A 16,017-nucleotide genomic window follows, 5' to 3' on the forward strand; every position below is an offset into this window, starting at 1 on the left:
TCGGCTTTATACTGTTAGAAATTACACCTGAATGCAACATCCTTCCTTAACCGTAGTTTGGAGTTGTGTGAAATGTAGGACTTTTCTATAGGGGCGTGAACACACCACTGCTCGCTTTCTTTCTACGAGGTGCGACCCGCCCCAAACTCAGAAAGCATCAGCCAATTGGCGACAGGTGAGCCTAATATTAACCAATAGCGTGTCCGGAGTGGCTTGTAAGGGGCGGGTGTTTCTGTGCAGTAGGCTTCTCGGTAGCTAACAATAGCTCTGCAAGTTTACTGTGGAAGAAGAGCAGCCAGCAGGGCGACTGAGCGGAGCGCAGCCGAGAGGAGAGCACAGTTTGCCGAGTACATGAGACGGTGTGTCCCGGTGTCGGAAATTATCACACCTCATTCTGGGATTTACATTTGCAACCAGACAAGTGGTGAGTGAGCCTTTCGACTTTATTTCCAAACGTCTAATGTGGCCGTTCATCTCCATGCTCAGCCGCGCGTGCATGGTGCGGCTGTGAATGAGAGGCTAATTTGCCTGTGAATAGGAAGGGGTTAACGGTTACTGTAACGTTAGGCTGGGACCACACCGCTATCCTCTTACTCTTCATCTACATCCATGTATTACCGTACCTTGAGGCCCGTCAGCCCGCATAGAGGGACCTGAAGTCCGGCACGATGAGGTGTTCACAGCCGGGGAGATGTGTGATTGTTTTATCACGCAGGTTCCCTCCCAGTTTACAGACTGGCTGTGATCACATGAGACGTTCTGATGGCCAACTGATAACAGCGCAGGGCAAATATGACATAGCTAAATGAATGAAAGAAAACCACTTTTTTATTTTTAAATGTAGCCCACCTCAAAGGATAGCTCTGACATGATTCATCAGAAAGTCCATGCCGTGCCTGAAGCCTCTCCAGGAATAGCCTGCCCTCCTCTCCCTGCAGACCCGAACAGTCGGATTGGAAGTTTATTCTGGAACTCTTTTCTGCTGTTTTGAGTAGACCAGTTATCAAGTTATGGGCACTAGTAATCCACTCATTGTAAATGTTATATTATTTTAATATTCAGTGGTAGAATGGAATCGGCACATTTAGTGTTGTGCTCGGATACAATGTGCAGGTACTTGATCATTTAAATGTTCCGCTACTCCAAAATCCCACTCAAGCAGCCCAAATCTAAGAGGCAGATATTGTGGGATTCTTCATTTCATTTATTTAATTATGCTCTCATAAATCCAGCCCCCACCTCTCACATAGTGGAAACATAAAATAACTGTTCCATAATTTGGCATAATTATTGAAAACTGACACTGCCCAGCTTACAGTTATTACAATTTGTTCCATAGGTGCAACATTAAAGTACACCTCCTCATCTCCACCGCTCCCATGTTTTCTTTTATGTTGCCATAAGTTAGTCTCTCTCCGTTGGTGCGCTGGGCTAATGCTAATAACGGTAATGCGAGCAAATAAAATGGCAGCTTCACAAAAACTTTTCAGAGTTTTACGGGGTGTGGTTTGCATTTCGCCCAGCCAATCAGAAATGTTAACCTTTTTCTCACCCTAAAAAGGGGTGAAAAGGTTCGCAGAAAAAAGTTCTAGTTCCAGATCTTTTTGGTGCGAACACAAAATCCCAGGAACTATCGGAACTAAAAAGGAACTACTTTTCCCAGGAACTATCGGAACTATTCCTGGGAAAAGTAGTTCCTTTTCAGTTCCGATAGTTCCTGGGATTTTGTGTTCGCACCAAAAAGAGAACTTAGTTCATGAGAACTTTTCCCCCCTTTTCAGTCCCTGGGCGAATTGCAAACCACACCCCGTAAAACTCTTGTTAAGCCGCCATTGTATTTGCTGGCATTAGCATTATTAGCATTAGCCCAGTGCACCAATGGAGAGAGATTAATTTATGGCAACACAAAAGAAAACATGGGAGTGGTGGAGATGTGGAGGTGTCGGCGTTCTGGCGATTTACTCGGAAGGCTTCAGTAGAAGCTGCTGGGAGTCCCAGCAGCTTCTCCTGAACCCAGTCCCTAACTCCGGGGACTTCCGGCCGGGGACTTCGGGTGGCAGTGTACGCCGTGAAGTTGTTTGCGGCCTGCCAGTAAACCCAAAACAGAAGAAGAAGAAGTGACGTCAGCGGCTTCATTTGCCTAATCCTCCCTCAGGGAACTTATTCCGGTGTGAACGAGATCTGTACTTAGTTCCATGGGGGAACTTAGTGCTGGGAACTAAGTATGGCAAAGTACTTGGTGTGAACGAGGCTATTGGTTTTGGACAGAATAACAAGGTTACTCTAACTCTCATGTACCTGTTTTATCAGTATGAGGAGTTGGTTCCCTCCTCATTTCGGCCCTTCAAACTCAGCCTCATTTAAACATGGATATGAAAACGTCTTTGCCTCTCATTCTTTCCGTCACGCTGAGTTGGATTGATGATGCACGTTGGTCCTTGCTTTAAAGTGTTCCCTTCATCTGAGAGACCAGTTTCCTGGACAGTAGAAAGCAGGTTAAGAGGCTGGTGATTCCTCCTAGAAACAGACGGATCTCAGAACCCGGACTCGTTGCTCTTTCTAGTATCACACCTGTGTGAGTGGAGTCAGCAGAGCACTCACTTAAACCTGGGTTACTTCCTCTCTGTTAGAGCTCTGTGATATTTAGGGGCTTGTTGTTAACTCCCACCGTGGACCTTGAGAGGTCCCACAGCTGAAAACCTCTGTGAGCTCACGGGTGAATCTGAATGATGAATACTTTAACTGATGGGGTAGATTAATCCTGTGTTGCTTTTCAAGCAAAAATGTTGACAAACATTTTCTCAAATTTTGGAATCTTTTGTTTTATAGTTTAATTAACTGAATTTCTTTGGATTTTAAAGGTAATATTTTGTCTTTATCTTCCTAAACTTAACTATGAAGCTAGCCTTTATGATCGTTAAACCTATCAAAATTAATCAAACCCATGACACAATTTGTTCTTACCTCTGTTAAATGTCTTGGAGACCTTGCTAAAGCGCTTCGTCTATTGAACTTTTTAAATCTCAGATAAAAACTCACCTCTTTGCACTGGCTTTTAATACTAGTTGAACATTACATTTTTACATTTATGTGTTTTTTATTATTTATTTTATATATGTTTCTAGTTATTGTGCTTTTTATCATGTGTTTTATTATTGTACTCCCATTGTGTTACTTAATATAGTTATTGCTTGTAAAGCACTTTGGTCAACTGAAGGTTGTTTTAAATGTGCTATATAAAGATTGAGATTAATAAATGAAATGTATTAAAAAAAGAAAGTGTTATGACTGCAGAATAATGGGACCCGGTCCTATCTGAACCTGTCCTCCTGCTCTCTCACTTCCTGGTTTCACAGCAGTCACAGTCCTCAGATTGGGTTATGGTTTAAGTGCAGTGGCGGCACAGCTGTTGCCATGGAGACCTGGGTGTGGCTACCAGAGTGTTTGATGACCCCACGTGAGGCATGAGTTCACCCAGTTGTCGCTTTGACACCTCGACAGCATGAGGAGTGGGGGAGGGGGGGCGTGAAGGGTTAATGACCCACTTGGCTCCTGTGGCTTTGGGCTTGGCTACTTCAGGAGGAAAAAAGTGTGTGTGTTTGGGTGGGGGGTTAAATATAACTTCAATGACAGGTGAGACAGAGCCCAAAGAGATTGTCATAAAAAGAAAACACATTCCAAAGATAACACGCACACAAACACACACTCACATTTACATACAGTACTCAGCCCACGTTTGCCTGGTATTATCAAGCAGAGCTAATTTGGCACAGTGTGTATTTTGGAATATCACTTTACCATTACGGTGTGTATAATACTGGCAGCGTATACATTTGCCGTTTGTCTTACTGCTAATTAGTGCTGGGGGGAAACGATTATTTTGAAAACGATTAATCGGGCGATTATTTGATCAATTAGTCGACTAATCTAACGATTATTTTTCTGTTGTTCAATTAATAAAAAACGGAATGTAAAAAAAAATTCACGATACTGTGTCTCAGGGGATCTTAATATTTAAGAACCTATTAATGTGTTTAACCAGATTAACGGAAATAATCTCAGCTAACTGACGATACAAACCATGTTTACCAAAACAAAACACAAGTCTCATAAGAAGCATCTAAATGACCCATGAGCGAAAAATGCTAACGGACATTGGCACAGAACTCAAGATAAAAGTACCCTTATTACTTATCGTAGCTGCACATACAAGATATCTGATTAAAGATGAGACTCCACAGATTATGTAGGTATATAGTATCATCACTGAGTGATCCGGACTCGCGACAGAGGAAGCAAATACAGTCATCACAACACGTACCTTTACAGAGCTTCTAGGGAGATCGTCTCACCACCGTAGCTGTCAATCTGATCAAAAGACGTGTTCAATGGCATTACAATTAGAAAAACGCGGCTGAATCGGTTAATCCATAGGTTAACGTCTATGTATAAAAAAACGATTGAATTTATAATCCATAATTCCATTTTAATGTAAAAATCGGAGAGCAAATGCTAGCTGCTAATGGTAGCCACCACAGCTAGAACTGCTTGTTGCTGTGGGTGACCCACGTGTGTAGCGACGCGTCGACGCGGAAATATGTCGTCGACAATATTTTGAAGTTGTCGACGCGTCGCTACAGCACTACTGCTAATCTTTGTTACATTTAGTTGTCGTTGCAATCACACTTTGAACTGCAAATCAGCTCAACAAATTCCATTTGGGGGAAAATAAAGTAATATTATTCTGTTATATAATTGTATCCAGCTGGCATCTTGCTGCTGCTGACAGTGGCTTCATATCCATACGCTGCAGACCTAAGAGTGGTACTCATATTTTTGATTTAACTCTAGGCAAGAGTGGATAATTGTATCCGAAATGTCAAACTATTTCTTTAAGTTGGTGCAGGGTCAGCAGTGTTGTGGTGGGGGCAGAGGCGGGCAGTGCCTCAAGGATGGAATTATTAAAGAATGTATGAAATACAATTGACTACAGATATCAGAATTCTTTAATGAATTACTCGTTCAGAGGAATATTTCTCTGAGCAGTGGAGACCCTCACACTCGGTATCAACAGAAATATTGATATTGGCTGTGGAGCAGCAGCAGCCTACCAGCAGCTGAATAATGAATCCTGTGTCTAGACCCACACACACTCCACACCGTTTCTCAATCTCGAGGATACTGGCTTCCAAGCCAATATTTCAAGGATGCTACGTCATCGAGTGCCGCCGAAGTACTGTTCCAATGTCCAGCATACGTGGAATTCCACCGAGGTCGCGTCCTTGGTTTGGGGGAAATTTCGATTCTGCACATGGGTAGACTTTGCGTCCTTAAAATCCCCACAATGCTTTGCGCACGGACCAATTTCAAAAACATGTGTTGGTAAATATGTTACTTTGTTACATTTGTTATCACCAAAAATGTGTTCAGTGAATATAAAGCAAGTTCATAATTAGATAGACATCGTGAGATATTTATTTTCAGTACAGTTTGTTGAAACCATTAGAGTGGCACACTTGTTAGCCTGTTCCATTCTTCTTCGTTTTCCAAAGCCTTGGAAGCACACTTGCTTCGTTTCTGAAGGAAGTGACTTGGAAGTACACGACTACCAAGCCAGCATCCTCGAGATTGAGAAACACCTTCTGCCTCCAGCAAACAGGCTGAAAACTTGTAGTTTATCCCCCCATTGGAGGCAGGTGGAAGGGGGGGTGATGGTACGTCTCCAAGCTGCGAACAGTAGGGATCAGATCACAAAAATAGAGCCCATAGTGTCCTGGTTAATATGATGATCGGTCCTGGAGAGAGGATTGAAATATTCCCCTTGACTAGTTCTGATTTCAGCTGCGTTTCATTCAGGAGTCAGGAGAGAATATTATTATTATAATAATAAACAAACTACAGGGAGGTAAACAATACAGGAACTGACTTTAAAGATGTCTCAGTTCCCTGAAATACACCTTCTCTTCACAAATGCACATCAATGTTGTTGACTGTTCTCACCACTTGTTTACCTGGTCTGGAACAATAAACAGTGTTTACGATGCAAGTGATCAAAACTTGCTTTACTAATTGTTAGGGGTGGGAATTTGAAGGCAAATTTTATATTGAAATATATGACTTCATAAAACGGTTAACGGAATTGACGTAGCCTACAAAATAATAATACAATAATTCCCGCCCTCATGTCATCATGCTACGTAGACGCTGACGTGCTATTGCTCATTCTTGCGTACATATCAAATTGGGCACAATGGCAAATGATATGAATGGCTTGCAAAGGCTAGATTATTAAAACAGAACAGAGATCAACAAAATATATAACGGGGCCTAAGCAGCTATTTTCAGACTCATTGTTGTTACAAAAATAATCATGTCTACCTGCTCGGGGGAGAGGCGGTGCTGAGACGATTTACATCAGGCCAGCGGTAGAGAAGACCCTCAGCTGGAACGGAGGTTGCGGGTATTCCTTCACCAGGAGACTGAGTTTTTCGTTCTTAGTTTTTCCTCCACCACTGTGGTGGGATGCACGGCTCACTGAAAGAGTTCCTCATTGTATTCTGCGTCTGCGGTGAAATAGTCATCCCCATGAGTTCTCGGACCCCCTCTCCCTCGACGGAGCTCAGTGGCAGCATGTCCCTGGTTATCTTTGGGGTAATGAGGGCTGTGCTTTCCTCCTCCTTGCGGGGTCACAGTGCTGGTAGAGGAGGTGAAGCGTGGCTGGTCACTCTCATGCTCCACACTCGGCTTGTTTTAATTGAATGTGGTTATGCATTGAGCTAGTTGACTTATGATACACAAGTTCATCTTTGCATAGTTTGCACTCTACACCGCTCTCACCAAGCTGGTTGAAAACCTTGGTTCCACACATGACTCCGCTCTTCGCCATGTTTGCTTGTGTAGGACTCTTTGTTATAGTGACGTACTGTAACGTGAGCCTTAGGCCTCCGTGACACGGACAAGTCCAAAATACGGATTATTCAATTGTGTTTTTCTTTCTGTGTTCACTTAAAGGTAGGGTCGGTCATTCACTTCAGAAACACTTTTGTTATATTCCATGGAATGCTCTAAACATCCTGATGGCAATGAATATATTAAATGCTTTGACAATAAATACATACAAAAAATTCAGCCGTGGTTACGGTGGCCGGCAGGTGCAAACGCGGAACAACGGCCCAAAACACATACATTAGCAGGAAACACCTGCAAATAATGAAATGAAAAACAAACAAACCCTGAAAACAAATACAACAGAAAAACGCTGCATTTACAGAAATGATGCAAACTAAAAACAACACACAAACGCAACAAAAAAACGCTGCACGATATGCAAAGTCCAAAGCACGTACAAATCCCAAAACACATGAGAGGGGTCGAATGAGGCACCTTTGAAGCCGCGGATTGCTCCATCCCACACACCGGCTCTATTCATATTGAACCTGCTGCAAGATGTATTTGTTCTTTTTGTAGAGAGTTCTGCAACAAAGTCCTCCGCAGTCTGTTCTGTGCTGGGGAAGACACAGTGATGTGTTGTGATATTAAAGGATGAAGCTATAATAAGATTTACAGTATAGAATAGAACAATTAATTGGTAATCGTAACAATTAATACTTTGCTCCATGTTGTCTTCTGGCTCAGACTGGCTATCAATAATGAGAAGTGCATACACATGTGTGTAGTTGCTGCAGTGAGAAGACGGTTAATAATGACTTTCAAACTAGGGCTGTCAAGTTAATAACGCAATTTTTTTTTAACGCCACTAATTATTTTAACACGATTAACGCATGTGTATTTTTTGTCCTCGGCCGCCCCGTAGTTTCAGAGTGCATCGAGTTTAAAATACCATCAACAAGCTGACGCTGACAGCCCCGCTCCTGCCGCCTGCTTGTGGCAGACCACACTTCCACGCTCACCGGCAGGCACCGACTGGCCATCGGGAGGACCGGGAGGGTGTGTGTATGTGTGGCCCGAGCGAGACCTTACGTGTATTGTTGTTGTTAGCATCTGGTGCTAGCTAGCTGCGCTAACGGATATAAGGAGCTGTTTAAATGAAAACAGAGGAGCGCTCTATCCACACAACTGCGCCGAGCACTTGACTTGATGCAGGAAGCAGACAGCGGGACATTGTACGAGAAGTCAGCACACTCAGCACGGATAGTGCGCAACATGATTGCAGCGTCCAGGCAGCTCCGGTTCGAGCATATGCCTTGAGTTGCACATAGCGCACGCACGCACGCACGCACACACACACATACTATTGTATGAGAGAGGTTCCAGGTTGTTGTGTTTAATATTCATGAGAATATTTGTCATTGTTCAAATGATAATAAACATTAGCATAAAGCATATGTCCACTCATATGTTGATAAGAGTATTAAAAACTTGAAACATATTCCTCTACGGTACATTTAGAACAGATAAAAAATGTGTGATTAATCGCGATTAACTATTTTAATCGACTGACAGCCCTATTTCAAATGCATAATATATGCAATATGTCATATTTACAAAAGGATGTCGATCCTCTTCCTGTTTTTTTTCAATACATTGGGTTCTAAACTGACAACAGCACTTTTGTCATACTCCTACGGTGGCCCTGAAGTGCAAGACACCACAGCATTTCACATTGGACGGAAAGGGTATTCCTTTAGGGAGAACACTTCTTGTTTGTGATTGGACAGAGCCAGCCAGAGAAGCACTGCTGTGATTGGTTGTTTTTGCTGCCAGTCAAGAAATGACGCTTCGTGATTGGTCAACACCCAACAGCGCAATATGTCCCAACCCATCAGCCGTTAGCAGTTAGCACTCAGAGCTCACAGCTCCTCATATCTGTTCAGAAACTAGACACAAGTTAAACATGTACAAACCACAGACTGTCTATGTCATGGAGAATACAGTCGCTGCTTTATTTATGTCTGTATGACGTTGTTGTGAGTGTGGACAGGTTAGTTTAGCCTGATGGGTCCGATTCCATTCAGAAAACACGCATTTTAAAAGCTTTTCGCCTGCCGTCTGTCTGCAGACTTGTCACAGCGTTAATTCATGGTTTTTACTAACCGGTAGGGGTGTAACGGTACCCGTACCGAAATTATTCGGTACAGGCCCTTCGGTTCGGTACACGTGTGTACCGAACGAATATAACGTTAAACGTAAAAAATTGAGAACGTGAACAACTTCTTGGAAGTAATCTCAGGTGCTGCGTCGCAGCATTCAGAGTAATTTCCTCACATTGGGCTCATCGCGTCATAGAGCGAGCAAGTCATTTCATTGGATGAGAGGGCATGCTATGAGAGCTGGTCAGAGGGATGCGTTCAAATTTAGTCAGTAATTTGAGGAACTGGCGAACGCAGATAAAGTTGAGCTCGAAAATCCTCCAGCATCATTGAAGTCTCCGGTTTGGGAACATGTTGGTTTCGCAGTTACGAACAAGGATGACGGACAAAGACTGGTGGACCGAACCAAAGCTGTTTGTCGGCATTGTTCAACTAACATTGGTTACGCGGCTGGCAATACATCAAACTTGCACACTCTTGAAAAGGCATCACCCGAACGTGAATATAACCGGTACCAAAAGACTGAAGTGCAAACCCAACTCTCACTAGCATTTGAGCCTCCACCACTCGAACAAGTTCAGACCGAGCCAAAGCTATTACAAACGCCAAGTATCCTTATGTTGCCATGTTAGCAAAGCGCTACCTGGCTGTATCTGCTACCTCTGTCCCTAGCGAGAGGGTGTTCTCCACAGCAGGAGACATTGCTAGTGCCAGCAGATCTGCCCTTTCAGCAGCCATGTGGACAAGTTCATCTTTCTTTAAACAACATGAACATACAATGACAAGCAAGTCCTAATGTCAAGCTGGCTGCTTAGGTACGAGTACAGTACAGTTCAGATACAGATTATTTCAGTTCATCGAAATGCTGCACCTTAATGTTCATTTGATTATATTTTGTATTTATTTGAGTGAATATTCATAGTTTAATAATAATTAAAAACCCTAAACTAATAGTTTGTTTTGTGAGTACTTGTACAGTAAAGTTCAAATACAGATTATTTCAGTTCATCGAAATGCTGCACCTTAATTTTTATTTTATTATATTTTTTATTTATTTGAGTGAATACATTATTCACAGTTTAATAATAATAATAAAAAAAAAAATATATATATGTTTTGTTTTGTGAAAAAAAATTCTGCTGTACCGAACCGAACCGTGACCAAAAGACCGAGGTACATACCGAACCGAAATGTTTGTGAACCGTTACACCCCTACTAACCGGTATCAGTATGTAGTTACTTCGGCATCATTTTGAAACGTGTATTACAATTAAATCACGATCAAACATGTTCATTTTGTTGTAGTTGGTATCTTCCATAGGATTTACATGGAGATACGCCCCGCCCCCTCTCCAGCGCGTCTTGTTTGAATGACGGGAGCAAACGCAGCTGACAGCCGCGGTGAAACTCGAGCATTCAAGCGATGCGAATATTGGGTGGTCTACCATAGTATTTACATGGAGATAAGACCCTTAAAAACCATGAGTTAATAAAGCATTAATTCTGTGTTTACTCCTGTCATTCAAACGAGACGCTGGAGAGGGGGCGGGGCATATCTCCATGTAAATCCTATCGGAATCGGATCGATCAGGCTAAACTAACCTGTAGCTGCTCCGTCCACACTCACAACAACATCATACAGACATAAATAAAGCAGCGACTGTATTCACCATGACACAGACAGTCTGTGGTTTGTACATGTTTAACTTGTGTCCAGTTTCTGAACAGATATGAGGAGCTGTGAGCTCTGAGTGTGTGCTAACAGCTAACGGCTGATGTGTTGGGCCAATCACGAAGCGTCATTTCTTGACTGGCAGCAAAAACAACCAATCACAGCAGTGCTTCTCTGGCTGGCTCTGTCCAATCACAAACAAGAAGTGTTCTCCCTAAGGAATACCCTCTCCGTCCAATGTGAAATGCTGTGGTTTCTGAAATGCTGTGGTGTTTTCTGAGATGCTGTGGTGTTTTGCACTTCAGGGCCACCGTATACTCCTGCACGATCCTTGTAAACATTTGATTTGAAATGGATGGAAGAAACAATATCTGATCTTTGAAAAATATAATTGTTCTGCTTCCTGGCACTGTTACCCACTGTGATTGGAGGCTATACAAACAAACAAATGTAAAATAAAGATACACACCAAACAACTGTGTCACGATGCAACTGTCAACATCGTTTACCTGAAGTGGTTCTGACCCGGGGCAGACTGGACCTCTTCCTGGAATGGGGTTGGTGCTCCATCCTATTTTTACCCAGGAAATAAGTGCAGTTGATCTCATGACAGTGTCATTAGCACACAAAGGTATTTATGATTTCATGTTCACAAACTCAAACCTACATGGTATAATTACATTTTTACCCGTCTTACCCGATCAGACGCTGGCTGTGGGGCCTGAGAGGTCTGATAAAGGTAAACAACAAATATATTCAAACTACTGTACTGTTAAAACATTCTGCTTCTTGTGGCACACAGTAATATGTTGACAATGTTTTATTTTACCCTGCAAACTGTTGTCCATTCGTGGAGTGCTCACTTTTGGAACATTTGGAATGTCCCACACCGGCATACACACAAATGACTGACTGGAATAAATTCACTTTAATTAAGAATAAATGCCACGATAAATCCAAACTGACCAAGGTACAGTATATTGTTGAGCGTCCTTTAACTCTCACATTAGGATTGACATTGGGGCAACCAACTCCTCTCTGCACCTATAATATAGCTATATGATGTCAAGAGTTACATTTAGGTGCAGTGCCGTCTCGTGACTTGCAAGCTCTTCTTTTGCCTTCTTATATATCGACTTTTCCACTTCGATCAACTTTGTTTCCTCCGGCTTCAATTTGCAGCACTCTAGTTCGTTCTCTCTGTCTGGTCAGACATCAATCTGTTCCACGTAGCGCGCCCCCTAGAGGCCTGGAGCACTTCCGGAATGTTTTTTTTTTTTTGTATGTGTTTTGGACTTTGCATATCGTGCAGTCCACCTGCAGTTAACCTGGGCTTAAGTTTTCTCTAGCTTTGTGACAGCTTAACCAGCTGGTGGTCACAACACACAGTAACTTGGCCTGGTTCTTGTGGAGTTGTAGAATGTGTTTAATGAGAAATAAGCCGTACACACACTGTACTGCTACGTTGAACGCAATAACACTATTGCTAACTTCAGTGTTTCCCACAGAATTTGATTGTATTTGTGGGGGCACCACACCGCACACCTTCAAACACACAACTCGGTGTGTACAGGGGAGAGACATAGATTAAGAGATAAGTCTAACATGGAGGAAGTGTGTGTGTGTGTGTGTGCGCGTGTGTATTGTGTTCACACCCTGCAGCCTTGCTCCCATAGAGAGAAACTGTGTTATTACATCATTACATGATCACATATTGTTTTAGTTGGAGAGTGTGTGTCTGCAGGGAGATGAACACATGAGTGATTACACACACACGCACGCGCGCGCACACACGCAGGCAGGGTGAATGGTTCATAAAGTGGGTGTGTGTTGTCTTTTACATCTGATTTTAAATGGAAAATGATCTTCTTTTGAAAACTGGAAACTTGAAGACAACACAGGGACTCGCAGTATGTTGTGAAGTTTATGGCCCAGGTCACCTGCAGCTCAATCGGTAATATAAATGATGGTAGCTGCAGCGTTAGATAATGGTCTCCACACACACACACACACACACACACACACACACACTTTAATGTTACATGTTATGATTTGGAAGAAGGCGGTTTCCAACAGTGGACTGACCTATCATGACGTTGTCACATGCCAACATCATGATATCATCTGTACAGATAACACAGCCGACAGTGAAGGCAACACTTCATATATATTTGAAGATAGCAAAGCGGGAACTCTACTCTGTCTCTCTTGTATGTCCTCTTCTTTCTGTTATTTTGCCTTCCTCCTCTTGCTCCCTTTCCTCCTTCTTCTCCCTATCTTTCCTTACAGCCATCCTCCTCTTCACTCTCTTTGTCTTCTCTGCTTCAGTCTTTCCTTCCTCTGACCCACATGTCTGCATGGCCTATTTTCATAGTCTTCCTCAACTTTTCATCCCTTCTTCACTCCTCTCCTCGAGTCTATCTGACGTAACCAGTGAAGCAGCAATAATACTATTATCTATAAATACCCCATCATTCCTCGTGCTGTCAGAAGCAGAAGCCTCGCTTTGCTCTCATCTCCTTCCTTCTATCCTTTATTTATAATATCTCAGACTTTCTTCTCTGCTGTGGTAACCAGAAGGAGAGGAATTGAAATGGAATTGAATGAAGTTGGCATGTTGGAAACACTGAGAATCACACGGTCTCTCAAACCCACGAAGGTGTTCAGTTAATGTGCAGGGTTAGGGTTAGTTGAGAGCTTCAGCTGCGTGTTCAGTGAATGCAACTAATGCTGTTGAAACATGCTGGATAATCGAAGACCAATCATCGTCATCTAGACGGTGTGCAGAATAAGATTTGTTATTTGTCTAAGGAAAGAAAGGTTATTTTAATAAACATGCCATTAATGATTGCAGCCCCAGCTCAGTTTGAATGTTTGACTCTAACTCCACGACATTTAAAGATAATCCACTGACGAAAAGGTCAAATGTGTCAAATCTTTGATCATCAGATGTGTCTATAAGCATTCCCTTCCTATGTGTAGTGATGTAACGCGATGATGTAACGAGATGTAACGCGATGATGTAACGAGATGATGTAACGAGGTGATGTAATGAGATGATGTAACGAAGTGATGTAACGAGGTGATGTAACGAGATGATGTAACGCGTTGATGTAACGAGATGTAACACGATGATGTAACGAGATGTAACGCGATGATGTAACGCGGTGATGTAACGAGGTGATGTAACGAGGTGATGTAACGCGGTGATGTAACGCGGTGATGTAACGCGGTGATGTAACGAGGTGATGTAACGAGGTGATGTAACGAAGTGATGTAACGCGGTGATGTAACGAGGTGATGTAACGAAGTGATGTAACGCGGTGATGTAACGCGGTGATGTAACGAAGTGATGTAACGAGGTGATGTAACGCGGTGATGTAACGAGGTGATGTAACGAGGTGATGTAACGCGGTGATGTAACGCGGTGATGTAACGAGGTGATGTAACGAGATGTAACACGATGATGTAACGAGATGATGTAACGCGGTGATGTAACGCGGTGATGTAACGCGGTGATGTAACGAGATGTAACACGATGATGTAACGAGATGATGTAACGCGGTGATGTAACGAGATGATGTAACGAGATGTAACACGATGATGTAACGAGATGATGTAACGCGGTGATGTAACGAGGTGATGTAACGCGGTGATGTAACGCGGTGATGTAACGCGGTGATGTAACGAGGTGATGTAACGAGGTGATGTAACGAGGTGATGTAACGAGGTGATGTAACGCGGTGATGTAACGCGGTGATGTAACGAGGTGATGTAACGAGGTGATGTAACGAGGTGATGTAACGAGGTGATGTAACGAGATGTAACACGATGATGTAACGAGATGATGTAACGCGGTGATGTAACGCGGTGATGTAACGCGGTGATGTAACGAGATGTAACACGATGATGTAACGAGATGATGTAACGCGGTGATGTAACGAGATGATGTAACGAGATGTAACACGATGATGTAACGAGATGATGTAACGCGGTGATGTAACGAGGTGATGTAACGAGGTGATGTAACGCGGTGATGTAACGCGGTGATGTAACGAGGTGATGTAACGAGGTGATGTAACGCGGTGATGTAACGCGGTGATGTAACGCGGTGATGTAACGCGGTGATGTAACACGATGATGTAACGAGATGATGTAACGAGATGTAACACGATGATGTAACACGATGATGTAACGCGGTGATGTAACGAGGTGATGTAACGAGGTGATGTAACGCGGTGATGTAACGCGGTGATGTAACGCGGTGATGTAACGAGGTGATGTAACGCGGTGATGTAACGCGGTGATGTAACGAGGTGATGTAACGCGGTGATGTAACGAGGTGATGTAACGAGGTGATGTAACGAGGTGATGTAACGAGGTGATGTAACGAGGTGATGTAACGAGGTGATGTAACGGCGGCGATGTAACGCGGCGATGTAACGCCGCAGAAAAAAAAGACATCAGCTCCGATGATCAGCAGAAGCTAACGGTGAGCATGATATCAGGGAGATCACATTACAAACGGCGACACAGGGTAACGCGCTTCAGCGCTTCCTCTCCATCTCCATCATGCATGTGTGAAGGTTTCTCAGTCCAGCACTGCAATGATGCACGACGCCACTGACGATACATTCTACTCTAAAGGACAGAAGATGGTTAAGATCTTAAGGATTGGAATGTGCTCAAAACAAACGTTAGGCTGATGAGTCTTGTTCTCGTTACTGGAGAGGAAGAGATCTGCTCGTCCGCTCTCCTCATGGCTCTCAGGCCAGGATCCCTCCCTCTCTCCGGGGAGATGTTTCATGTCATCACCTCCGCTTTAACAGAGAGACAAGAACAACAAGGATACCAATGACGCTGAATGTCTGGCACTAGTCCAACTCAAAGCGGTTTCATTGTGAATAATAAACCTGTTAATAATCACAGCAGAATATGGCGAGGTAACAGTTAAACATTAACCTCAGTCTTTATCATTTAAAGAGACATTTCTGTTGCTCAAATGAGTAACTCCGAGAACACCAGCAATGTGTTTGTTTGAACATCAGCTGCATCATTTCAAATGCCTTTCCAAATACATGCTTTATTGCGATGGTCATCAATATTTTATATTAGCTTTAACTGCCAAACATTTTTATTAACAATCTCAATTCATCATGTCACTATTTATTGGCTCAATTAAACATCAGAAATCACATTTCCCCACAATCTGAGGTGTGGTCTCCAGACCAACTGTCCCAAACCCCAAGATGATCAGTTTACAGTCAATCAGGAAATCCGCAAATCCTCTCATTG

The 16,017-nt window shown here is 43.0% G+C and overlaps 1 protein-coding gene across 1 annotated transcript in view; it reads left to right on the forward strand.

The window, feature by feature from the left end:
* Positions 1-251: 251 nt before the first annotated feature.
* Positions 252-16,017, forward strand: part of pak1 (p21 protein (Cdc42/Rac)-activated kinase 1) — a 110,411-nt gene continuing 94,645 nt past the window's right edge. The window contains exon 1 of the mRNA XM_034097314.2: positions 252-424. The gene's annotated coding sequence lies outside the window, so the exon portion shown is untranslated. The remainder of the gene's footprint in view (positions 425-16,017) is intronic.

This window comes from Pseudochaenichthys georgianus, chromosome 13, assembly GCF_902827115.2.
Source record: "Pseudochaenichthys georgianus chromosome 13, fPseGeo1.2, whole genome shotgun sequence".
Classification (NCBI taxonomy): Eukaryota; Metazoa; Chordata; class Actinopteri; order Perciformes; family Channichthyidae; genus Pseudochaenichthys; species Pseudochaenichthys georgianus.